At 33.6% G+C, this 24,414-nt stretch overlaps 3 pseudogenes; all 3 read left to right on the top strand.

Annotated features, from left to right (window-relative positions):
• Positions 1–13,271, top strand: part of LOC149205147 (glutamate synthase 1 [NADH], chloroplastic-like) — an 86,946-nt pseudogene extending 73,675 nt beyond the window's left edge.
• Positions 13,272–16,249: 2,978 nt separating this feature from the next.
• LOC149205146 (glutamate synthase 1 [NADH], chloroplastic-like) lies at positions 16,250–20,757 on the top strand (annotated as a pseudogene).
• An 88-nt stretch (positions 20,758–20,845) lies between these two features.
• On the top strand, positions 20,846–23,915 carry LOC149205145 (uncharacterized; annotated as a pseudogene).
• Positions 23,916–24,414: the final 499 nt, after the last annotated feature.

Here is a 24,414-nt window from a genome sequence, read left to right as displayed (position 1 = left end):
TTCCTTACGAGTGCAATGCTTTCTATGTCTATAATTCTTCCTCTTGGTTTTAACTTCTTCTTCTGTGAAATCAATAGACAAGGGTCTACTCCCCCTATCTACAACTTCTTCTTTGTCTACACTTCTTCTTTGCATACAACTTAACTTCCCATGTTAGCAACTTCTCCTTTTCTTGTAGCTAAGAGTGATATTACTCCCATAGAGCATCTTTTCTTCTCTTTAATTTCTTTGAGGACATATACCGTTATTTGCAGACCTAATTGCATTTGCTACCAATATTCTTGACTTTCTCTTCTTATTTCACATCCTTTAAAATGGAAAGTGAGATCATACCCATAATCAACCATTTGAATTACACTTAATTTTTTTTGCTTTAAACCTTCAATAGTAGAACGTTATGAGTTTTATCCAATCCATTATTAAGGCTAATTATGCCTTTTATAGTTATCCTTCGTGAATCATCATTTCCAAAAGTGCCAATACCTCCTTTGACTTCCTTTAGAGAGAACAATTTTCTCTTATCACAGGTCATATGTCTTGAACATCCACTCTCTATATACCATTGACTTTCTTTTCTTTGAACATATAGAGCTAGACCATATTATTCTTGCTTTTCTTGCTTCCTTTCCTATACCTTTCTTCACTAGTCTCTATGCTTTATAATATCTTCTTCCTTACATTGCTTGGGAGGATTTATTCACTACAAGGAAAAGACCCTCTAGCAGATGTTTGTGTGGAATCCCCTATAAAAATAGCCCAAAAGTCCGTTTATAGTGGAGGTCACTGGCGAAGTTGGGCAGGTGGATGTTTTAGCAGATGTTTTTTAACAACACTTCTATAATACACTAACGCATCGATGCATTGTACAATTATATGCAATGATGATTAATATCATATGGTGCACCATGACAAGGTTAATTTTTTATAGTAATAATAAAAATGTAATGGTATGTTAAGTACATAATGCACATTGGTGCGTATACTACTCAAGAGCATTAGAAAAGGGTTAAATTTAAAAAGAATTGGTCGTAAAATTCATTTTTTCCAGTCTGGTGCTATGCTCTCATGACGCCTTGGTGCGAAACCCATATACGAACTGCTTGATGCATAAACAATATGTCACACCGTTGTGGGGTTTTTAACTTATAAATAGCAATGTGGTTATTATATTATACACACTAATGCCATTAATTGAACTAAAGGCCCCAATACTTAATAGAAAGTGGTGCACCATTGCAGGGTTAATTTTTATACAAATAAAAACAACAGTGTGCTATATATATATATATATATATATATATATATATATATAAGGCGAACCGGTGCATATACTACTCGATAGTACCAGACAAAGGTTAAATTTAAAAAATGTCGACTGTAAAATTCAATTTTACCATTTGCAGTGTTATAGGGCTCTCAAGCATCGGTGCTACTCTTTCCTCTGTGAAGCGCCCTGCCATCGATGCTTCCCTTTCTTTCCATCCTTCTGTTTGTTGCTCACAACATGGCTTTCGAATTTTATCAAACAATGGTCAAATTTATTTTTTCCATTTATGTGGAAGCAATGCCTCGCGACGAGAAAATTCGTAGGTAATGTTCATGTTTCTCTCTAATTTAATATTTCAGTGAAGTATAATTGAAAAGTAGGTAAAATAACCCTTTTTTTTTTTTTTTTTCTTCTGTGGTGTGATTGATAGGCTCAGATCGCACCGATTACGGTGCACCTTTTAAATTTAAAGGGTGCACCAAAAATTGATGTGTTCCATTAACGCACCACAGTTTTGTTGGTGCATTTGCTAAATTGAAATGCACCGGGAAAACTTATCTTTTATGAAAGCGCATCTGTTAAAAGTTACTTCCCGGTGTGTTTATTTTTAACAAATGCACTGCAAGAATAATATTAAAAAATTATTTCTCAGTGCATTCATTAACCTGAACATTCTACTTTAGTGCGTAAAGGTGATGGATACACATTGGTGTGAAATGTTATGTTGATGCACCAACTTGAAAAATAAAAATAACCAATGTGTTTTTATTTATGTCTAGTGCATCCTTGTTTTTTTAGCACACCAAGGATGATTTTTTTTTAATTAAAAGATATATTTCCAAATTTATAAACACATTTTTCATTTAATAATTTTATTTTTATCTTTTATGTATGAGGTTGATGTATTTTATATGTCAATCATGTAGAGACATTAATAGACAGAGGATCAACAACAACAGGAGCAAAGGGTGAACCAATATAATATGGTACGATCATGGGAGGCACGAGAGAGGGAGAAATATTTATACCCTCGTCCTATTATCACAATGACCCAATGCCTATTGAGGAATGTGGGCCTCCTTAAGTACTATGAGGAGGCTACATCCCTAAAGGGGCACTTTGGGTTGTTGGCACAACTGATCTGACAGTGGAATTTCCACCAACAAGCTTTCCCTATAAGTCTTGATAAGTGGTATCATCCCACTAAGGAGAACATTTATTTTATCACTAGCCTATCTAGGAGATGGGGGGATTTCCCCAGTTCCCTGATGTCTCACATGGTGTTGCAGAAACGATTCAACTTTCTACTCCCAAATATATGTTGGGGATCATGTAGTGCATCTAGCAAATTTTCAAGTGTCTAGTGGAAAACTATGGATCGCTTCTTTTGGTGGAATGGAGGTTAGGTGCCTCTCACTATTAGTGAGTACCATTGCACACTATACTAGTGATGGGAAATGTAATAGCTTCCCTCTTTTGTTTTATGTTGATTATTTGGTGTAGAGGCCACAATGCATCAAATGGCATTCCATGTTTTTGCAGCAGTTTTGTATGGTTTTAGATAGATCTCGTGCTATGATACATGGGAGGGAGAAATTCCCTTTTTATTCAAATCTTTTTTATTTATTTTTTGAGAGGTTTATAGAGACGAGGCCTACTTTTGACCATCACCCTCCTAAGCTAGTGACTTAGGTGCAAATGCACATGTGGGGCAAGATGATTCCCAAGAGGGGCCAACTAACGTATCCGAATAGGATTTTGACTGGGGCTACTAACTAGTGAGGATGACCACATGATTGTATTAGTGTCATGACTTTACACGAGGATGGATTGGCGATAGTTTCCAAATATCCTCTTCACATCGAATGAGCCTACAAATGATAGAGGTAATATTAGTGTTTTCTTTAAATTAATATAGTTTCATTCTATTGTCTTAATTAATTAGAATAAAATTTATTCTAGCACATTCTTGAACTTGTTTTATTAAATTGTTTAATGAAATTGTCTAATTATTGTTTTGTACTATATATTATGTATTAACACATTTGTTGGGGACATGACTCCTCCCCCAGGAGATACATATGTAGAGATGGTCAAGGTCGTGATGGGTGAGGCACATCCTCAGATGCAGATGGGCGTGGACATATGACCATGCATGGCTGATGCCAGATTCAAGATGGAGTACTAAGACCGACTCTCTAGACTTTTGGTTGAGGAGGGAGTTCTCACTATGATGAATCAAGACATTAGGGTAGATCCTAGGCTCCTAGATCTCTTGAGGGATTGTCCATGCAATATGATGATTCTTATGCGTCATATATTTAGAGTTACCAAGCTATTAGCAATTAGGAGGGATGGGCATGAAGAAAGCATACACGAGTCTTCACCCAGTACTACCCCTTTGAATGATGATCAAGGTATTGGTAATCCTTCTGGTAGTACTCCACCTCCTCTTCACCTCATGATCAGCCAATAATGCATGTTTATCCTTAGATAATAGGCCAACCACCTTCTCCTCCACCTCATAATTCAATTGTTGACGTAGTTGACCTTCCATTGTCTTCTACTATAGACCAGGTTGCCACTACTATTGTTGTATAAGATATTTTATAGAACTTATTTGAATCTATGCAGTTATTTGACTTGTTTGTATATATATTATATATAGGGTACATATTTTCTATTCACGTTGATGTACTTAATTTATATGTTGGTGTTGATATGTATATTGTTAGGTCATGTTAGATATGCTAATTTAATGTGATTTGCAGATAGATGTGTATGTGATAGAAATTAATTGACATGAGATGTATATTTGAGGATGTGTGTGGTGAAGATGTTAGATTAAAATGATCGTGTTTTGTTACATGTGATCACAATGATGATGCTCGGTTAGATTGTTAGATTTTTGTGCTAGCTAATGATGTTTATATATGCTAGAGGTGTATATAATTAGATGATGTTAGCGAATTTGAATGTGTATTTTAGATGATGTTTATGTTTGTTATATGGTTATCATCATCATGTTTATTTTTATGAAATTATATTTATTATAGATTATGTATTATTGAACTTATATCAAAATTTTATATATGAAATTACATGTAAAATGACTTACTTAAAAAAAAATGCAAAGATATTTTTATAAATTACAAAGTTTAATATGGTTGAAACTATAATTTTAAAATTACCATAAATATTTTTCTATTGCTTAGATAGTTCATACATATTCATTCTAACCTAATTAGTAAAATATTTCAATACTCACAAGGAAAAAATAATTAAAGGTAAAATAATTTAGTTAGTTGTCAATAAATAAGACAAAAATGTGTAACTCATTCAATTTTTAATATAAGATATTATTAATAATAAATGATTGAAAATGCACTTTAAACAATGAAAAATTACACATGGTCTATATATAGAGGTAGAAAACCACTATAGATCCATCTTAATCAATGATATATGAAGCACTAAAAGAGATTAAATCTTTTGACATGTACACCTTTTTGTAGGTTTTGCATTCTAAAAGAGATTTTCGTATAATGAGATTTGATCCCTCCTGCCTCTTGGGAGATCCATTGTTAAGATGGATCTATACTGGTTTATAAAATTCAATCCATTGTTAAATTTAAAAAACCTAAGTCAAAATTTATTATAATTAATTTAGATTTAATATAACTTAAAAAAATTATTTTAATAAAATTTACTTTATCACTAAAGTTATGAGAGTTTCAAGCAATTTAAATTTAATATTTATAGCATCTCTTACCAATTTAAAATAAAAAATCCGCTCTCTAAAGATGAGGAAAAAATGTAAAATAAGGCTTGTGAAGTTACTTGTAGTTGGGGATTTGCTCTATTGGAAGTTCTCCCTTAAAGAGACAAGTGAACTATTTTCTAGTAATAAAGATACAACATTTTGGTGCTATTTTGGTTATTTATATACTATTGTGGTTTAAATTTAACTCTTTTTAATAATAAATATGAGTTAAATAATACATGAATATTACTATATTAGATTTAACTTTATGACAAATAACATATTTGATTATTTCTTAATGAAGAACTCAAGAAATATTTTTTTTCCCACATACTTATCACAAGATAGTCACTTACATGTTTTCACATTTATCCTAGCTAATACATCATGTTTACAATGATAAAGACATGTCTATAACTAATTTACTTATAAATACAAAAAAATAGACATTTATTTTACATAATCTAAATAGAAAAGAAAAATGCATCACCAAGTTTATTAGAAGGTCAAACAAATGGCTCTTAATCACCATCACACTATTTATCATTTAATTCTTAGACATAAAATATTTATTAATTCAAATTTTATGTAGAATTACCATTGAAAAGAAAAGTGAAAAATCTTCCATTTTCCATGAAGAAAAATTTAAAACCCATCATGTGTTGAGAAGTGCAGCTAGAAAGGCTCAATTTAACTTTGCCTTGGTTAAATTGAGAAAAATTGAATTTCCACATCAACAAACAACTTGGAGGCAGGTAAATTGTGTGACATGGCCCTTGTCACTCAGTTAGCATAGAAAATTTGAGATAGAAGGCTTGGAGTTTATTTAAGCATGTGTGATTGCTAAATTTTAGTAATACAATTCAGTTATATCCAGTTGAGTTCAATTAAAATAGTTCTAATAGTTGGAGGAGCTAGTGGAAGGTCAGTTGTGCAGTGGGACAATAGTCTAATGCAGTGATCATCTAGTTAACTAATCAATCAACCTAAAATAACTAGTGCACACAGAGAATTTGAGTTCCTAGTTGTGGTGGAGATTCCAAGGTAGTGTAACAAGCAGTTATAAACTAGTTTGAGTGTATAGGTGTTGCATGGAGGCATATCATCAGACCTTGGGAATTGCTCAATCAATTGGAGGAAATTTCCTAAAAAATAGGGGCTAATTCTCCAAGAATTATGAAAGTAAATAGGGGCTCAAGCAGAGACATAAATTGACTAGGTATAGGTCACAACTTCTCATTGAGCAAAGAGATAGGTTATTCACTTGCAGCTTGAGCTTAGAATGAGATAGAAATTGTAATACATCTCTATTCATCTGCTTAATGCAAAGAGGCTTGAGGGTTTTCTCCCAGTTGGGTTCCCCTAGAAAATATATTGTGCATGTGTGTTATTTCTTATTGCATGTCTGAGATTGTTGTTCTAAATTGTGAATTGAATTCCATAGATCAATAGAGTAGAATTGTGTCTCTATTTAGATTAACATTCCTTGAGCAGTTTCAATTCTATCACCAAATTTCTACATCATGCATCCATAAAAGCCCATTTGTTTCTCTTATGGTCCATAAAAAGAGGTAATCAACATTTTACACATGGACATAATACCTCCTTTTAGTTTCCATAATGTTTCAAGAAGTGCAATTTAAATATACTAAACATGAGTTTATCTCTCTTGTCAAAAATTTAATCTTACATATTAATACACTTTTTTTTCATTGTTAAATCCCTCATAAATTTATCAGTACATGATTTATATTAATTTTGATATAAGCGTGAAGAAAAAACTTGTGAAATGATTAATAAACTAATAAGTATATAACACCTAATTATACATTCCTTCTCTTTAATTTCTTCATCTCAACCATTTTATGTCAAGTAGGGAAGAATTAACTTATTTTATGAAAATCACGGAGTTCTCTTGTGAACCTTTCTAGAATAAAACTTCATTGGTGTTTCCAAATTCCCTATTTTCTCATTTTTAGGATATTCTTCTCATTTTCCTATTTGAGAAGGATTGTCACCTTGAATCCTTATTATCATATATATTGTACACCATGTTTTAAACATTTATATTTATGGATATATGTTGCATAGTGAAAATAAGGGAGGTTATCTTACTATATTGAAAAAAATTGATGATGGTTGTAGAAGGTTTATTATTACACATATATAACACATATATGATTTCACATCTCCATTTTCTATCACGTTGTGAATTATTTTATATTGATACTCACAATCTCATTTGAGAAAGGAGATAATGAGTATATTTAGATTGATATATTAAACGAAAATAGTTATAAATAAACATTCTTAATAGAGTGCTCACCTTTAGGATTCAAAATGGGCTTTTATATTATCTAGAGTAGAGAATATTTGGTATTATAAATATATGTTTGGGGTCACAAAACTACAACAAAAGAGTACAAAATTGATAACTCATGCTTAGAATTACAATATTTTGATCCATCCTGATTTATATCCAAAGCCTATAGAAGTAGTCTACTGTAAATTAGAATTAAATAAATTAAACAAATATAAATTTTAATTTGAAATTATAAATTACACAATTAGAAATACTTAGTTTTAAGTATAAAAATGTTCCCACTAGAAATAAAACATGTAAAAACGTTTTTGAATATTACCAATTATACAAAATGCCAACTAGATGAATAAAAAACAATATAATTAGCAAAATAATAAAACAAAAACATACAACAATAGCATAAATGATGAAATAACACAAGTACATATAGCTCTTCATTTTTATCACCCTCATTATCTTCCTCACTTGGCATGATAACATTGATGTTCTCAAAATATGTTTTGATCTAGGGTCATGTCTTAATACAAACCACCAATCCCTATCCAACACATCTGGGTAAAAAAAACTTGGCTACAATGTTTGGGGAAAACATAAGGCTCCCTAGGTTCATGCCATATCTTTCTAGAGTTGATAGATATCATCCCACAATCGTGATCTTCCTTTACATTATTCTGATCAAAGGTGTCCCACCACTGGCACCTAAAAATAACACATTGGAACAAAGAGAGGTCCACTTCAATGATCACTTGTATCTTTTCGAGGTAGCCTAACATCCCCTGTATTAGGTTTTGATCATGGTGGCTAGCATGAATAGATTGGTCAAAACCAACTTCCACTCCATAGTCTTGTGTCATGCATCCATCATCGACATCCTTCATGCAAAAATGATGTCTATATGCCCACATAGATGGGAAAAAATGCCCCTATAAAAAAGTGAAAAAATCACAGTGTCATGTGTCTAATAACCTGAACATAATTAAAATATATAATATAGATGTTAAAATTCAAAGGTGAATTATGAAGTTAAAAATGTACAAAAATATATTATTACTGAGTTTTTCCACCCAATCACTATGTTTAGCACATCCTCTTAAGCATGTGGGTAATGACAAGATGCACTGTATTTCTCTCTGACTTGATAAATGACCCAACTATTGGGGCATATCATTCTCATATTTTCTCTTAAATGATCAGGATAAGGCATGATTCTATCATTCAACCATCTGAATTATTTCGTATCACTGTCCCATTTCCTCCTCTTCTATTCATACAATGCGACCCAAATTTGTGTCGCTTCCGAATTGTAAACAATGAATTTGTTGATGAAATTAAGCTAACATAAATAATACATATGAGATAAAAATATACATTATGAATTAGTTCAGTGTGAATAGTTACTATGTGGAAATTTGACAAATGATAAGTCACTTACTCTTTATCATATGCCTTTTTCCATTCATTTGGAGAAGCTCCCCTTTTTTTGTCTTCATCCCTTTCATTACCGCAAATGCTTATTCACTACAACTTTTCCAAGTGAAATACTACTAAAAAGAAGCAATCTTAAGTGACCCAACTAAAAATGACTAACATGAATGATTAATTTAGTCTAGGAACACAATTACGACTACCTAAAAAGTACTACAATAATATGAATCAATCGTTTATATTAGTCATTTTAATTATGCCACTTCAACAATCTAAGCATACAAGTGTTATATGATTTAAAGGATGTTATAGATTGGGTGAAAGGTTATACTTAAACAATTCTTTATGATATCAGTGGATGATTAGAGTTATGGAGTTGATTACAATCTTCAATGTTATATCCTTTGATCACATTAATAGGGAATTAAATTCAAAGAATTTGTCAAGTGTGCATGCACATAACATCCTTGTGAATCCTCACCTTTAACAAAAACCTCACTCTTCTAGACATCGTCTAGCAATACTAATGGACAAATACAACAATGTCAACATCCAACAAAAACCCACGTAATGAAGTGGAAACACTAATAATCACACGTAGAATCCTCATTACTTAGTTCCAAATATTAAGTAGCCCATGCAAATTCTCAAACCAACGAAGAAAAACCTAGGCTATGGATTGTTAATGAGGTAATATAAATGAGAAGGGAAAAGAAATTAGAAAATCACAGACTCTAACTTCATTCTCACCCTCCCACTTAGCACCAAGCATGACAATTGCTCCAAAGTATCTACAATACTAATGAGTTGGAGAAAATTTGAGCAATGAAAATAATAATAGTTATAAATACCAAGCGAGATACATCTAATTGTGAACCATAATGTTGATGATTACAACATCAACAATAAAATGTGACAAAATAAACCAACTCCATCCACTTATAGATTACAATAGATAGTGGCCAATGGAGAACCTCCAAAATGTTCATTTCTAGGGAAAATAAGCTAGAGTATTTCATGCCAATCTAGTTCAATTTAAAATACATTTCAATTAAAAGATGAATTCATGCATTGCAATTCTTTCCAATTAATCATTCTTATGGATGAATTTGAAGTTGGTGTATTCTCCATCAATTCGTGATTTGGAATAGCAACATTGGTCATTCACCCTTTAAGAATGATGAAGGAGAATATGACCAAGATCATGAAATAAAATGTCGCCTAGATATCGTTGCCATATCATAATTGATCCTGGAACCCTAACGTTTACAATGGTAGGGATTGAGTGCAAGAACTCAAATTTTTCTAGATCAAGTTGATGAAGATCCACAATGCTGCAATGAAGAGCCACTTCCAAGACTCAAGATACTATGGTGATGCCCCCCGCGAATGATAGTCAAATCCATGTTACTAAATCCCACTATCAAACTTTAGGTCAAGGGATCGAACTCAACAAACCATTGATATATTTAAGTGATATTGGACATTTTTCCATGGATGACAAGTTTTTCAAAGGTTAGTTAAAAGTAACCCTCAAGCAAGAGAAAATTTATGTTTCAATACTTATCAAATTCTACCTTGACCTCTAATGCTCTCACCACTAATGAAACCCATAAAGGAGAATCACAAAATCCTTTTATAGATAGAAACTTTATAGAGCGTAGAATGGAAAAGGATTTAACACACATTTTTCCTAATGAAAACTGACATGGAATATTTGTTGAATCGAACACATATGTTTCTTTATTGTAGATTTGGGCGATGAAAAGTTTAGCAACTACATGGATTTGGTGCAAATTACATCCTTACTCTCTTTTTAAGTCAATAATATACTCCAAAGGTTGGATTGACCATTTTGCAGATTTTAATTATGCTTTAGACGACTTAGTTCTAGTTGATGTTGTCAACCAAGCATGATTTTGGTTTTCAGGTTTTTATGTTGTTCATTATTTTTAAGTTTTGGTTGACGATCACATAGGTGAGGTGGTGTAAACCATGATGTGGAGTGACATATGTTACAGAGTTGATACATTTCTCTACATGGAAAGTTTAATGGAGGAGGACTTCTCCATTTCCTAGACAGAGAGATGATTGGAGCACATGAATCATGTGATGTTAAAACTTAGATGTGGGGGAATTATTTAGTTGGAGTTGAGATGTAAAGGTATATGAGGGTTTCAAAATATTTTACAATGGGATAGACTCTAAAATTACCTTTGCCACTTCATTTAATTTCAGCATCTAATTTTTTTTTCTAGCCTAAATTTTTAACACCCCTCATAAATGAAGGAAATGCCAACCATAAATATGTGTGATTGTGATATTATCCAAGATAAATTTACTTGTTTTACTTGCATATTTATTTTCATTTTTCAGCAAACACATTTCCTAGCTGGGATCATGTTCATCCCATGCACATATTAGGGAACATTGGGGAGATAAATACTCTATGAGGAAATGTCAAATGGTGAGTTTTTTCCCTCTTTTGCATTCTCTCAAGAGAGAAAACAATGTCCTTGTGAATGTAAACTTATTTATGGCTTTTATATTGACTATTTTTCATTTGTATGCATTGCTTTTGGTAATTTTATTACAAGATGAAAGCATAGGAAGGAATATTAAAGTGCTAAAACCTTTATCTTTCAAAGAATGAGATGCAAAAAATTTTCCTTAATGTGGATGAAAAGGCTCTTTAGATTCAAGAAATCCCTTGAATGTTTCTATAGTTTGGCCCTTTTCTTCATCATCAAGGATTTTGTCTCCTCAAATTGTTATGTATTTCAGGGGCTTTCGATGGTGTATTAGAGCTTCTTGTTCGAGCTAGGAGTCTTCTTGAAGCAGTAATGATAATGATTCCATAGGCAAGGAAGAATGACAAAAACATGTGGCCTGATCGTAGATATTTATATGAATATTTCTCAGATTTAATAGAACCATGGGATGGACCAACCCTTGTAGCATGTAAATATTTGTTTCTCTCTTTGAAGGATTAGCATTTTTTTTCATTTTCTTTTATATAAAAAAATTTGAAAGTGTTTGAGACTTATCACATCGACCATTTCCTCACAAAATACATATGTTTCCAACCTTTCTAGAAGAATATATGTATTTTGAGAAACTGTTATTGTGAAAGATGACTTTTAGTCACATGCTATGCCACTAAACATAAGAAATTAAAAAAATGAATTGCCATGGTTATTGTTATCTAAAAAGCATGGACTACAAAGTTGTATTTCATTCAAATGGAAAATTCTTTTTTAGAAAGGATATCTAGATGAAATTACTTGAAATATGACTTGTACTCACATGCTTTGACACTATTAAATAATTAAATTATTTTAACGGTCACATGCTTTTCAAGTTTCTATGACATAGATAATAACCTTGTAAATATTGCTATTATGTTCAAACATTGCAATCACATACGATCACTATCTTGGAGAAACTATAGATCGTAATGGAATTTGTCTTGGATGTTTCTATGTAACCTATAGTGGACGAGTTATCATGGTAAGTGAAGTAGGTGTTGTAGACATTCCACCCGAGGATATTTGTGAAAAGGGAAGGCTTAAAACTGGCATGATGCTACTTCTAGATTTTGAAAAACATGGTATTGTGGATGATGAGGCCTTAAGAAATCATTATTCCATGTCACGACCCTATTCAAAATCGATAAAGAGACAAAAGATAGCCTTAAAAGTTATTGTCTATTATGTTCCAAAAGCAGAAAGAGTGCGTGAATAAGTTATTGGATTAGTAAATATGATTTCTGAAATCTTAATATAACTTGGGTACCTTGGATGTCAACTATAAATTTTCCATAGCTTGTTTATTGTATTGGTTTACAGGTTGACGATTTGGATGATACAATGGAAAACATGGGAATACATGGCTTGTTGTTGCTATTGAAGGCTTATGGGTAAGTGATTTGTATGTAAAGATGCTATCAAATATTTCTGAATGTATGTTTCCATGTTTTGTGCGCCATTTGTTTAAATATGCATTTCATTTTTCAGGTATACAGTTAAGGCTTTTGAAATTGTGTTTCTTCCTATGGAAAAATATGGAACAAAATCTCTTGGTTCAATGAGGAATGATACACCTTTAGTTGTGATGTCAAATAGGCTGAAAATAATATTTGAGTACTTAAAAAGGATGTTTTCTCAAGTGACAAACCCTCCTATTGATCTAATTCATGAAGCAGTTTTCACCTCAATGGAATGCGTGATTGCTCCAGAAGGGGATCTTACACAAAACTAGTGAGAAGTAGCGCCATCGAATTTCTCTTAAAGGTCCTAATCTTTCCATTGAAGAAACAAAAGCAATTAAAAAGATGAATTATTTAGGTTGGTATATCAAAGTGCTTGATATCAATTCCAAAAGAACATGGCTCTAGAGGATTGGAAGAGACCTTGGAGAGGATAAGCTTAGAGGCACGACTTGCAATTTGTGAAGGTTACAAATTACTAGTACTATTAGATAGAGGCAGGTAATATAAATTCTTTTACTTTTTTAACTTGTTTGTTATGGTTATTATAATAGACAAAACATACTTTGATCATTGTTATTTGTTTACAATATTTCCCTTATATAGATAGTGGTTAAATTTCCCTAACCCCAATAAGGATGAAAGTGTGACTAAACAGATCTTGACTTTTGCAGTTACATCATGCAAGAGAGTCCCCATTATCTCTCTATAAGTTGTTGGTGTTGTGCATCACCATCTTATCTCACTAGTAGGGTTTGGAGTATATCTTATATGCCCCTTGTTGTAGCAGCTGCAACACCCTCCAAAATTTTGGCTTGCATCCAAATTTCTAAGCCTTCCTTGGTTTTTCCTTTAGTAGTTGCAAACATTCGACCTCACCCCATGAGCTCTTGTGAAGTCTTTCCACCTTTTTGCTTGTTTGACTAGCAATTGTCTTTCGGCGTGTTGATTTCTTTGCCATGCTTGTGATCTAATTCTAGTGAGTTTGAAAGCATGTCTTTCTATGTTTGGGTTGTCTTTGCTATGTAAACATCTGTCCTACTCACACACAACGCTGTAAGAACTGTCGCACAAGTGTCATCACAGTCATCCAAAGGTCTATCACAAGTGTCAAACTTGTCGCTCTCAACTCCAAAACAGTATCACTAAGGGCATGTTTTTTCTTAATTTCATGGTGGTCTATGTTGTCTTGTCGTCGAGTATGTTAAGTGTATGTTCATAATTTTATTCTGCACAAGTTTGCTTACTTTTGGCACTTAGCCATTTTCTTGAAAATATACTCGGCCAGACAACCCTCTTCCACCAGACCCCAAATGAGATGCACTGCATAGTCTCAACCCTTAGTGAACCTACTCTGCTACTCAGAACTACATAGTGCTTGAGGTTGTCCTCCAGGTCAGCTACACTACATAATCTTGGAGGTGAAAAGCCTATTTGCCTCCCAAAATTGCATATAAAATGCCTCCCTATCCAACTGAACTACGCATTTCTCAAGCATAATCATAAACCCTCCTCCTTGCCCACCAGAAGCCTACACTTCTTTGAGACCTGGGTCTGCACTGTTCTCCAAATTTGTGAAAACATGCCCACTAGGTCATCTGTTGCCTTGCTTTGAACTGTTCCCCAAAGTTTCACAGAGCTACCCAGATGACCCTTGCTGCCTTGCTTTGTCCTACCTCTAAAAATTATGTAGACATGTCTGGCAGTTCCCCTACTGCCTTTCCTGAACTATTCCCAGAAATTGCGCAATCATGTTTAGTAGGTACCTCTACATCCTAGCTCTATCTTCCCTCTGGAAATGACGTAGTAATGACCAACATTCTGATTGCAACCCTTCTTTGCCAACCCCTTGGAAACTGCACAGAACTGACCAACAGTCCCTATACAACCCTGCTCTATCTTCCCTCTTAAAACTACGCAGAGGCTGCCACCCTCAGGGTCCCACCTTGCAGCTGACATTGGTGACTCTCACTACACAATCCTACGTCCCAATGATCACTGCATAGTTTTTCCCGACAGTGCATGTTTTCCTCCTAGAATGCCTCATTCCAGCCTGAGCTATGCTCTACACTATCTCAGTGAGTTTTCTCCCTCCCTGTCACTCGAAACGCGACAACAATGCATCATGCTAGACTAGGAGGTTTTGTATTTGATGTTGTTCCATCATGAGTGGATTGCAGGAACAGGTACACTAGTAAATCATGGTGAGACGAGAAATGGGATGAAGAAGTAGCGCATATGCTAGAAGACTTGCTTCCAACTCAACAGGCATACCAAGCATATCAAGAAACAAGTAAACGGGACACATGCATTGAACCATCAAGCAAGACCAAGACCATCGAAGACCCTGCAAAATTATGCAACGCAGAGGAGATGACAAAGCACACCAAGAATAAATCCATTACTCAACAGCGCAACAACTTAACATGGACACCACAGTCATCCAATACATGTCATCATTGTCATACCAAGTTGTATCATGATCTCTCTCAGCCACATCACCATTATGGGCTATATCCATTGTAACTGAATTCAAGATAAAGTGAAGTCCAATAACACACACATAATTTGAAGAGTCACGTCAGTTGAAAAGTCATGGGAAGTTGAATATTCATGAGGGTAGTCTAAGAGTCACAAGGGTCAAACATCACCCTTGGCTATATATACCCCTCCCATTGTATGAGCAAAGGAATTTTCACCTTGGCTCCTCCCATATAGCCTTGAGAATCTGTATTCTGTTCTTTGAGGAGTGGGGAGTGGCTCCAATGTCCCACTACTAGGACTAGTGATGTATGGTGTACATATGTGCCTTGGGACTTTTTCTTAATTCAGAAGCCTGTTTTAGGCCAGCACATTTTCACACATGTTTTTGTAGATGTTTGTAAGACTACTCTTTAAACATTTGTAATGCATGTTTTCTTAACTTGTACTAAGATAGTTGAACTACTTTGGTTGTTTTAGTACTTACATTGTTCAAGATGTGTTGTCTTGTTTATCACTGTTGTCTCATCCATGTGGACTACTCTACAGGACATTAGACATACCATTCTTTTTTTCCTAGTTATAACGACCATCACCTCCGTGGAGACTACTCTACTGGATGGTGTACTTGTTTTCCCTTGCAATTTGGTTTTAATGACTGCCGCATCCACTGCGGGCTACTCCGTTGGATGGTGGTCAGACCCTTGTTGTTTCATGTGTGTCTCTCCCTAGGTGGTACTACTACCTCTCATCTAGAGGCTTACTTTTACCCTCTCCTTTACATTAAGAGAACCTGGACACAAGTTACATTACGCACTCACCTGGCATACTCACCTTGATTTTTGAACATACAAGCATAACAATCTCATGTGCTAAACAACAAGAGCTAAGGAAAATCTCTAAGATAATGGAAACTGGGCCATCGTATCGAATGTGACTTCTACATCAAATGGTGCGAGGTCTAGTTGGGACTTCATACCCAGGAGATCCCTTGAATGTTGGATGGTTGAGCACTGTCAACACCGATACATAACAATTGAAGCTATATGGAGACTATAGATTGATGGTAAAATCCCACCAAAGAAGAATGAAACCTTACACACTAAAGAAGAGTTGGATAACAAATACATAAAAGAAAGTAAATATGGCATGTTGAAGGTTTTAAGGAAGATGAGAATTTCCACTTTTGGCATCTTATAAAGGTGCTCAATTTTTAGAGGCACTTAGACTTTCATTAGAAGTTGTTAAAAGGTGTTTTTTTGGAACACAAAGTTGGGTGGAAGGGGAACATTTGAGATGCTTTCTCAAGATGCACTTTGTTTGCATAAATTTTCATTTCCCAATAGTCTTTCACCCAAAGGGAGTGCTAATGCACATACTTTTCCCAATCCTGGTGACTATCACTGGCGTAAAGATGGTGACGTAAATCTAAATGACACACTAGACATTACAAAGAATCAATAAGCAGCTCACAAAAAAAGTGTTGTGGTGTATAAGAAATACTCTAAAATAATTCAGGTTTTAAACAAACGCTGCAATTTGCGAGGGATGCCTAAATTTAAGGAAGTACCAAATAGGAATATTCATTTGGAGGAAGTTGAACTTGCTAGTGAGGTTGTGAAGCAATTATGCATAGGTGCTATGAGTTATGGTTCAATTTCACTTTAGGCTCATACAAATCTTGCTATTTCAATGGATAAAATTGGAGGAAAATCTAATATAGGTCTACATCTTCTTCTATCGTTTGGAACAATATTAGGATAAAAAAAAAATCCAACAACTAATAAGAACCAACAATCCCACATGTGTTTTTACTTACAAAAATAAGATACTGAAAGATAACTTAGACTGATTTCTTTCATGCACCATCAATATTAATATTTCTTTCTGTAATTTTTTATGTGCCTCAAGTGAAGGGGGAAAGAATCCATCATAGTTAGGAACACTCCCTGATGTCTCAGTGAATCCCAAAAGAAGTTCAATCAAACAAGTTGCAAGTGGGCGATTTGGTGTTTCTATTATCTACCTTACTAATGCAAATGAAATTTATAATAAGATGGCTTAGGTATGGAGTTTTCTTTTCAAGGAGTCTACAGAAGATAATTTATTGATGACACTGGTGGCATTTGGGAGAGTACATCTTCTAAGCTAGCATAATTATTTTAACTTATTTCCAAGACATGTTGTTAGGATTATTATGTTTTGTGCATGGTAGACTTGTAGGCATGTGTGTGAAGGATCCTTCTTACATTAGACTGTATATTTTCTATTATCATTTATTTTAAATGTTACTCTACAGGGTTAAAATCCTATCTAGTGTGGTGGAATTCCTGACCATTAAGTCATTGGTGATATTTCTTTTACAAGAAATTCAACTATCAGTGTGGGGTTTATTAGCCCTCCTCCACATCATGATATTTATTACATGAAGATCTTACAGAACTTATTTATGATTTTAAGGTAATTATAGAGTAACAACTTAAAGGAAGAAATTTCGTTTTACTTCTTCAAAAGTATGTACACATTGTTTTGTTATGCACTATTTTATTTTTATTCAGATCTTATAGTGGTGAGAGAATGTGACATGCCTTGGTATATCTTAGTAAGGAGATGGACTGGGATTTCCAGTTGAATATTAAAAGTCTTTGTTCCTGAAATTTATATGTAGTTATATCAACTAATCTGTGCAAAATGAATTTCATAATTTTTTCTTAGATATTAGTAGGGACATTTTTTTTGACATGAAATGCATAGGCACAACTTTCATCTAAACTATAGACCATAATTTGATGTGCCTTCTATGGATGGTATGGATTCTGGATTCTGGAGGATTCATTGAGTATTATCTTTCTTCCCAATCCCTCTTTTCTTGAACTGCATACAATTTCCAATGTTTGTTTGCCTGAAATGTAAATCTCCTAAAAGGATCGTCAACCAAAGTTGTTCAAAACCATCTGCCTTCCTCTAAACCAAATGTTGGGGGTTTTCATTTTGTAACGTTTCTTGTTCAAGATATGAAGTTTGCAGTGATAGAAGGTAAGAAAAACGTATTTGACTACTTTGATGGATTTTGCTACAGAATTCTAATCCAAGAGCTAGAATCGGTGTAAAGCTAGTTTCAGAAGTTGGAGTTGGATTGATAGCAAGTGGTGCAGTAAAAGGCCATGCAAATCATGTATTGATTTCAAGACATGATGGTGGTACTAGAGCATCTTACTGGATATGAATAAAAAATGCTAGGATGCCTTAGGAACTTAAGCTACCAGAGACTCATCAGACATTGGTGGCTAATGACTTGCTTGGTCAGACAATTCTACAAATAGATGGTCAATTGAAAATAGGAAGAGATGTTGTCATAGCTACTCTACTTGGTACAAAAGAGTTTGGTTTCAATAAAACACCCCTTATCAGTTTGGGTTACATCATGATGCGCACATGTCACAGAAAGACATTTTTGGTTGGTTTCACTACTTAGGATCTCGTTTTAGGGGAAAATTTTCCAGGAGAACCAGAACATGTCATTAATTTCTTCTTCATGCATGCCAAAGAGGTTCATGAACTTTGTCTGAGATGGGTTTCAAAATTGTAAAGGATATGGTTGGTCATGCAGATATGCTAGAGATGGATAAAGAATTTATAGATAGTCATGAGAAGCTTGAAAATATCAAACTTTCTTTTCTACTTCAGCTTGCAACATAGATTCGAGTAGAAGCTGCTCAATCTTGTGTTCATGCACAAGATCATGGTATGGATATGGTCCTAGACCAAGAGTTGATCAAGATTTCAAAGATATCTCTAGAGAAAGGTGTACCTTCTTAAATGGAGATGCTCATAAGGAATGTCAATAGAGATGTTGGTACAATGCTTAGCCATGAAGTTACAAAAAGATACAATAGGACAAGTTTTTCCATAGACACGATTCATGTAAAACTAATAGGGAATGTTGGTAAGGATTTATCAGAAGGAAATATCATGGTTTACCCTCCTAGAAGAAGGCCGTTTGATCCTAAAGAAAACATTATCATTGGGAATGTTTCTCTATATGGGGAAACAGGTGGGGAAGCATACTTCAATGGTATGGAAGCAAAGAGGTTTTGTTTGAGGAATTCAAGTGAAAAAGCAATGGTTGAAGGAGTACGAGATCATTAATGTGAATACATGATTGGTGGAATGGTGGTCATATTGGGAAACAATATAATGAATTTTATAGTTGGAATGAATGGAGGTATTACTTATGTTCTTAATGTTGATGGAAATTTCATTCAAGATGCAATCTCGAGTTGGTAGACCTTGAAAATGTCAAAGAGGAAGATGATGTCATGACACTGAAGATGATGGTACAACAACACTAGCATCACTCTAACAATCAGTTGGTAAGAGAAGTCTTGGCTGATTTTGAATCTTTCCTCCCAAAGTTTGTGAAAGTATTTCCACGAGACTATAAAAGAGTGTTGCATGAAATGAAGGCTAGGAATACCACAAAGGAAGCAGATGAGGCTAAATTGATGAAGAAATATGATTTTGACGAGCTGAAGAGGATGGAAAAATTTGCTTCAAATCAACATAAAAAAATTGATGTGGTTTACAAGGTATATTTTCGTGTAGTTCAACTCATGTTTTCTTTATTTTTAATTTCAATTGTATAACATGTATATCATCATCAAATATTAACTCCATTATATAAAATCCTTGATTCTTTCAAATTATTTGATAACATCATCAAATATTAAGTTGCATAAATGTTGAGTGTGATGGCCTGGTCATGGGGCTAACATTTCTATCTAATTTGCAGCAAAGTGAACATAAAGTTATGGCACAGAGACCTATAAAAATAGATAATGTAGGTAAGAACCGTGGTTTTTTGATGTATGTTCATGAGAGACTTTCATAAAAATATGCTACAACACAGGTAAATGATTCAAAAGAAGTGGTTGAGGAAAACAAGGCAGGGCCACTACTGGAGACACAATCAGCTAGGTGTATGGATTGTGGAACCCCCATTTTTCATCAGGTTATAGCCCAAACATCATTTATTTTCCCCTAATTATTTATTAAAACAGAAAGTGAAACATGATGTAGTTATACAACTCAAACTTCATATGTTATATTCAATGTTTGAGTTTTTTCCTTTTTGTATAATGCAAAGCTTCTAAATTACATTCCTTGTCCCTCTATCCTTTTAGTTTTGCTAGATTGTACACTTCTCTGTATTCTGAACATGTGAAACTTTTCCCTCCATGCAAGATAATGGTGAATTTCCTCTTGTGAACAAAACACTTGATTGTAATGAATTAGTGCACCAAGGGCATTGGCGAGAAGCATTGGAACAATTGTTGGAAAAAAATAATTTTTGAGAATTCACTAGATGTGTATGCCCTGCCCCTTGTGAATGTGCATGCGTACTAGGAATAATTGAAAATCTAGTATATATTAATAGTATTTAATGTGTCATCATTGATAAAGCTTTCGAATAAGGTTGGATGATTCAATGGTATGATGAGTGGTTGTAAGAGATCACATTGTAGGTTTTCCTATGTTTATTTTGAAAGAATATATTTTGAGTAATTTCTGTATTGGAACAGATAGATCTATGTAGAAATGGGATACTCAGCAGAATTGACCTTAAATTGTGGGCCTTCTGTAACCTCAACTTCTAATGTTTTTAATTCCATCTCCCTCGTGGGCGATCATCTTGAGAAAATGAGAAGGCATGAAGAATATATCAAGGGATTGGAAGAGGAACGAAGAAAAATTGAAGCATTTAAACAAGATCTTCCTTTTTGTATGCAAATTCTCAACGATGGTATATGTGTCTTAATTTTATCCATATTTTGTTTTCTAGTTGAAGCAAAATCCTACTCATTTTTTCCCTTTCATAATGAACTACCTTGTATTTGATGGTTTCCATCCATTGAAGCTCATAAAGATTAGTTGGCTAACTTAAAATGAATTTCTCCCCATGAGGATGTTCAAAATGATCCTAATATGAATGACATACCTATGCTTGAGGATTTCATTGCTATTAAGAAATACTCTCAAGAGGCTAAAAAAAATTCATGTTTCCAAGAAGGTGATATTCCACAATGGTGATAAACCTAATTGGATGATCTCGGCTGATTTACGAAAACCAGATCCTGAAATTGTTGATAGAAAAAAAGGGGTGGGTACTTATGTATTTCTTATGTATTGTGTTTTCTTCACTAATATGTTCTTAAAATATTTAAAAAGGTTATTGTGACTGTGGGTTATTCAATTCATTTTCTACGTTTGTTTGACTTTTGGTACTTTTGGAATTCATTTAGTTAATGATGATCTTTGAGATTGGACTTATTTTCATCTTACAAGGGAGGATATATATGGAAGAATCCTTAAAGAAGAAGGATTCTTAGCATCAAGTACACTCTCTTCCTTCAAATCACAAACTGTTTTCAGATTCAAAACACAGAGCGAGAGGAGCATTCCAACCTTTTTTGAAAGAAATCTAGGTGATCGCTCCCCGACCTGTAAGGTGTACTGTTGAAAGGACATTACCTAATATTGCTTTTGTAATGACCCCTAATAATAATAAATAAAATAATATAATATCAAAATATAAGTAAATAAATAATAAACAAATGATAATGATGGTAAATAAATAGTAAATAAATAAAAAAGATAATAATAGTAAATAAATAATAAATAATAAAAAAAGATAATAATGGTAAATAAATAATAAATAATAAATAATGAATATAATATAATAATAATCAATAAATGAAATATTAAATAATAAACTGGAGTTTTAAATAAATATATATAAAAATAAACTATAAAAATGGTAAAAATAAGTATAGTTAACAAAAAGTAAAAATGAATAAAATAAGAAAGAGTTGAATTAAGAGAAATATTATATTAAGTAAAACTTAAAATAATGAAATAAAAGTTGCATGTTGACACATGAAATGTGTGCATGCCTTTCCATTTTTTAGTCTATTTAATGGACGATGAGGAGGATGAGATTCATCCATTCCTTCATCCATTCTCTTGGGAGAACTTAACGTGTTGTGATACAAAGGATTCCCTGATAGTAGAATGTTTATTAAGGGCTCGGGGGTGGCTAGCTGTAGAAAGGTATGTACAACTAAGCCTAGATTTGGGTGGAGCATTGTCCCCAAAATTTTTGTTGTGGTTAGCAGAATTCAAAGAGCATTCAACTCCAAAAAACAAGTAAGAAATATCATTGATATAGGTAAGTCGTCTCTACTCGTCTTTTTCAAAAAATTTATGTTAAATAGTTGAATAGTTGGGTGTTTATTATTAACCATATAAATTGATGTAATTATTTGTATATTTTGAATCGAGGTTGTTATATCTTTGTCATCTATTGAGCGTGAAGTAGATTCATCATTAGTGGCCAATGAAACAATATGCTTGAATGTCACTACCACCACTACTACCAGAATTAGTATATCCAAAGAAACAAAAGAGGTACATACACTGGTGCATGCAAAGGAAACAATTTGAATTATTGATGGGGTTAACACATATCCCATTACACCTAATACATCTCAAGATAAAACATAGAGAAGGGTAGAAGGTGTTTATCACTTGAACTACATGCAAAGGAAATAGTTGTAGTTATAAATGGGGATAAGACATATCCCACTACACATAATACATCTCAAGATCAAATACAAAGGAAGGGGAGAAGGTGTTGGTCACCTGGATTGCATCAGTGTTTTATAAATGTTGTTCAAAAACTTATTGGTTCACAAGGTGAGGCTTTTCTTATAATGGGATTTTGTTTAGTCTATTTATTTATATCATGTTTTATATATATTTGGGATTAGGATTTAGATAGATGGAGTCTATTACTGAGAGATGTTCATATGATCTTGTCTATGCCTAATTTGACCAGATGATATATGGTGTCTAATACATTTGTTTCCATATTAAAAATGATTTTTTTCTCTTCCCATATAAATAATGATTTTGTTATATTTTGGTGTGTTGTTCAGTGGCCACACCAAAGAAAATTAGATAGTTTATGAAGGTGGATGGGCTTACCAATGATGAGGTCAAAATCCATTTGCAGGTAAACATATTTTCCAAACCCCCAATTTATCTTATCTGTCATTTTGAAAGTATTTTTCATTGAAAATGATATTTTTTGTTGATTTTATATTCTAGATTTGGATAGAAATATCACCTACACACCAAAAGGCCCAGTCCTTCACCACCAAGCTCAAATCCTCAAGCACCTTAGTTGGTGGTTGTTGGGGGAATTTGGGTACCTCCTGAATATGCAACACATGCAGCTGTTGCAACCCAGCAAGGGTAGGGTGGGATTTACAATCCATTACCTACAACTATTTCTTACCCACCTCTAACAAATTACTGTTAGCCCTTCATTCCACAAGGCCATGAGTATTATTGCGAAATGAATCCAACAACTTCAAAGTCACAACTTCACCACTCAGACTCATTTTACTATGACCAACAATAAGAACAAAGATAACAAACATCGTTACAATCTCAAAACTCCCCACAAGGGCCTTTATAGTGTAATGGGAAATCCTTTGGGGCTAAGGGAACCTCTACAGACGCTGACATAGAGGAAAGTATAAGGGAAGATGCAAATTCAGATAGTTCCAGTTGGAAGGCAGAAGACTATGGTGAAACTACATAAGTGATGAACATGGAAAGGTATTTGTTGCTTAGAAAACAACCTCACAAATTATTGGATGAAGATGACGGAGATGCAACAGATAACAAAGATAGAGATCAAAAGGGAAAGTAAGCACTATTTGGGAGATGTGAATTTTTCAAAGGAGTCTCTACTATGAGATAACCTTGACTCTATTACATGTATGGAAATATATTATGGAGGTGGAGAACCAATTCAATTCTCAAATTAGATATTTTCAACATTTTATACTCATTTGAATTCTAGAGACTTCAATCAAACTTGTGGGAAAAGTGGATTGTTTATGAAACTGTAACTATTTTTCTAGTCTAAAACCAAGTTGAGTTCTCACATTTTTTCTCTTCCTCTCCTTAAATGAAACTCCTCTCATGGAATCGTATTTAAAACATATCACTTAAAATTTTGAGCTTGAGCACATATCTGATTAATATTTATTCCAACAATAACATACCTGATTGATGGTGTAGCAACTGATTTGTGT

Source organism: Pinus tabuliformis, chromosome 1_2 (assembly GCF_031772625.1).
Source record: "Pinus tabuliformis cultivar Carrire ecotype Pingquan chromosome 1_2, CPIR1, whole genome shotgun sequence".
Lineage (NCBI taxonomy): Eukaryota > Viridiplantae > Streptophyta > Pinopsida > Pinales > Pinaceae > Pinus > Pinus tabuliformis.
This window is presented reverse-complemented; position numbering and strand designations above follow the sequence as displayed.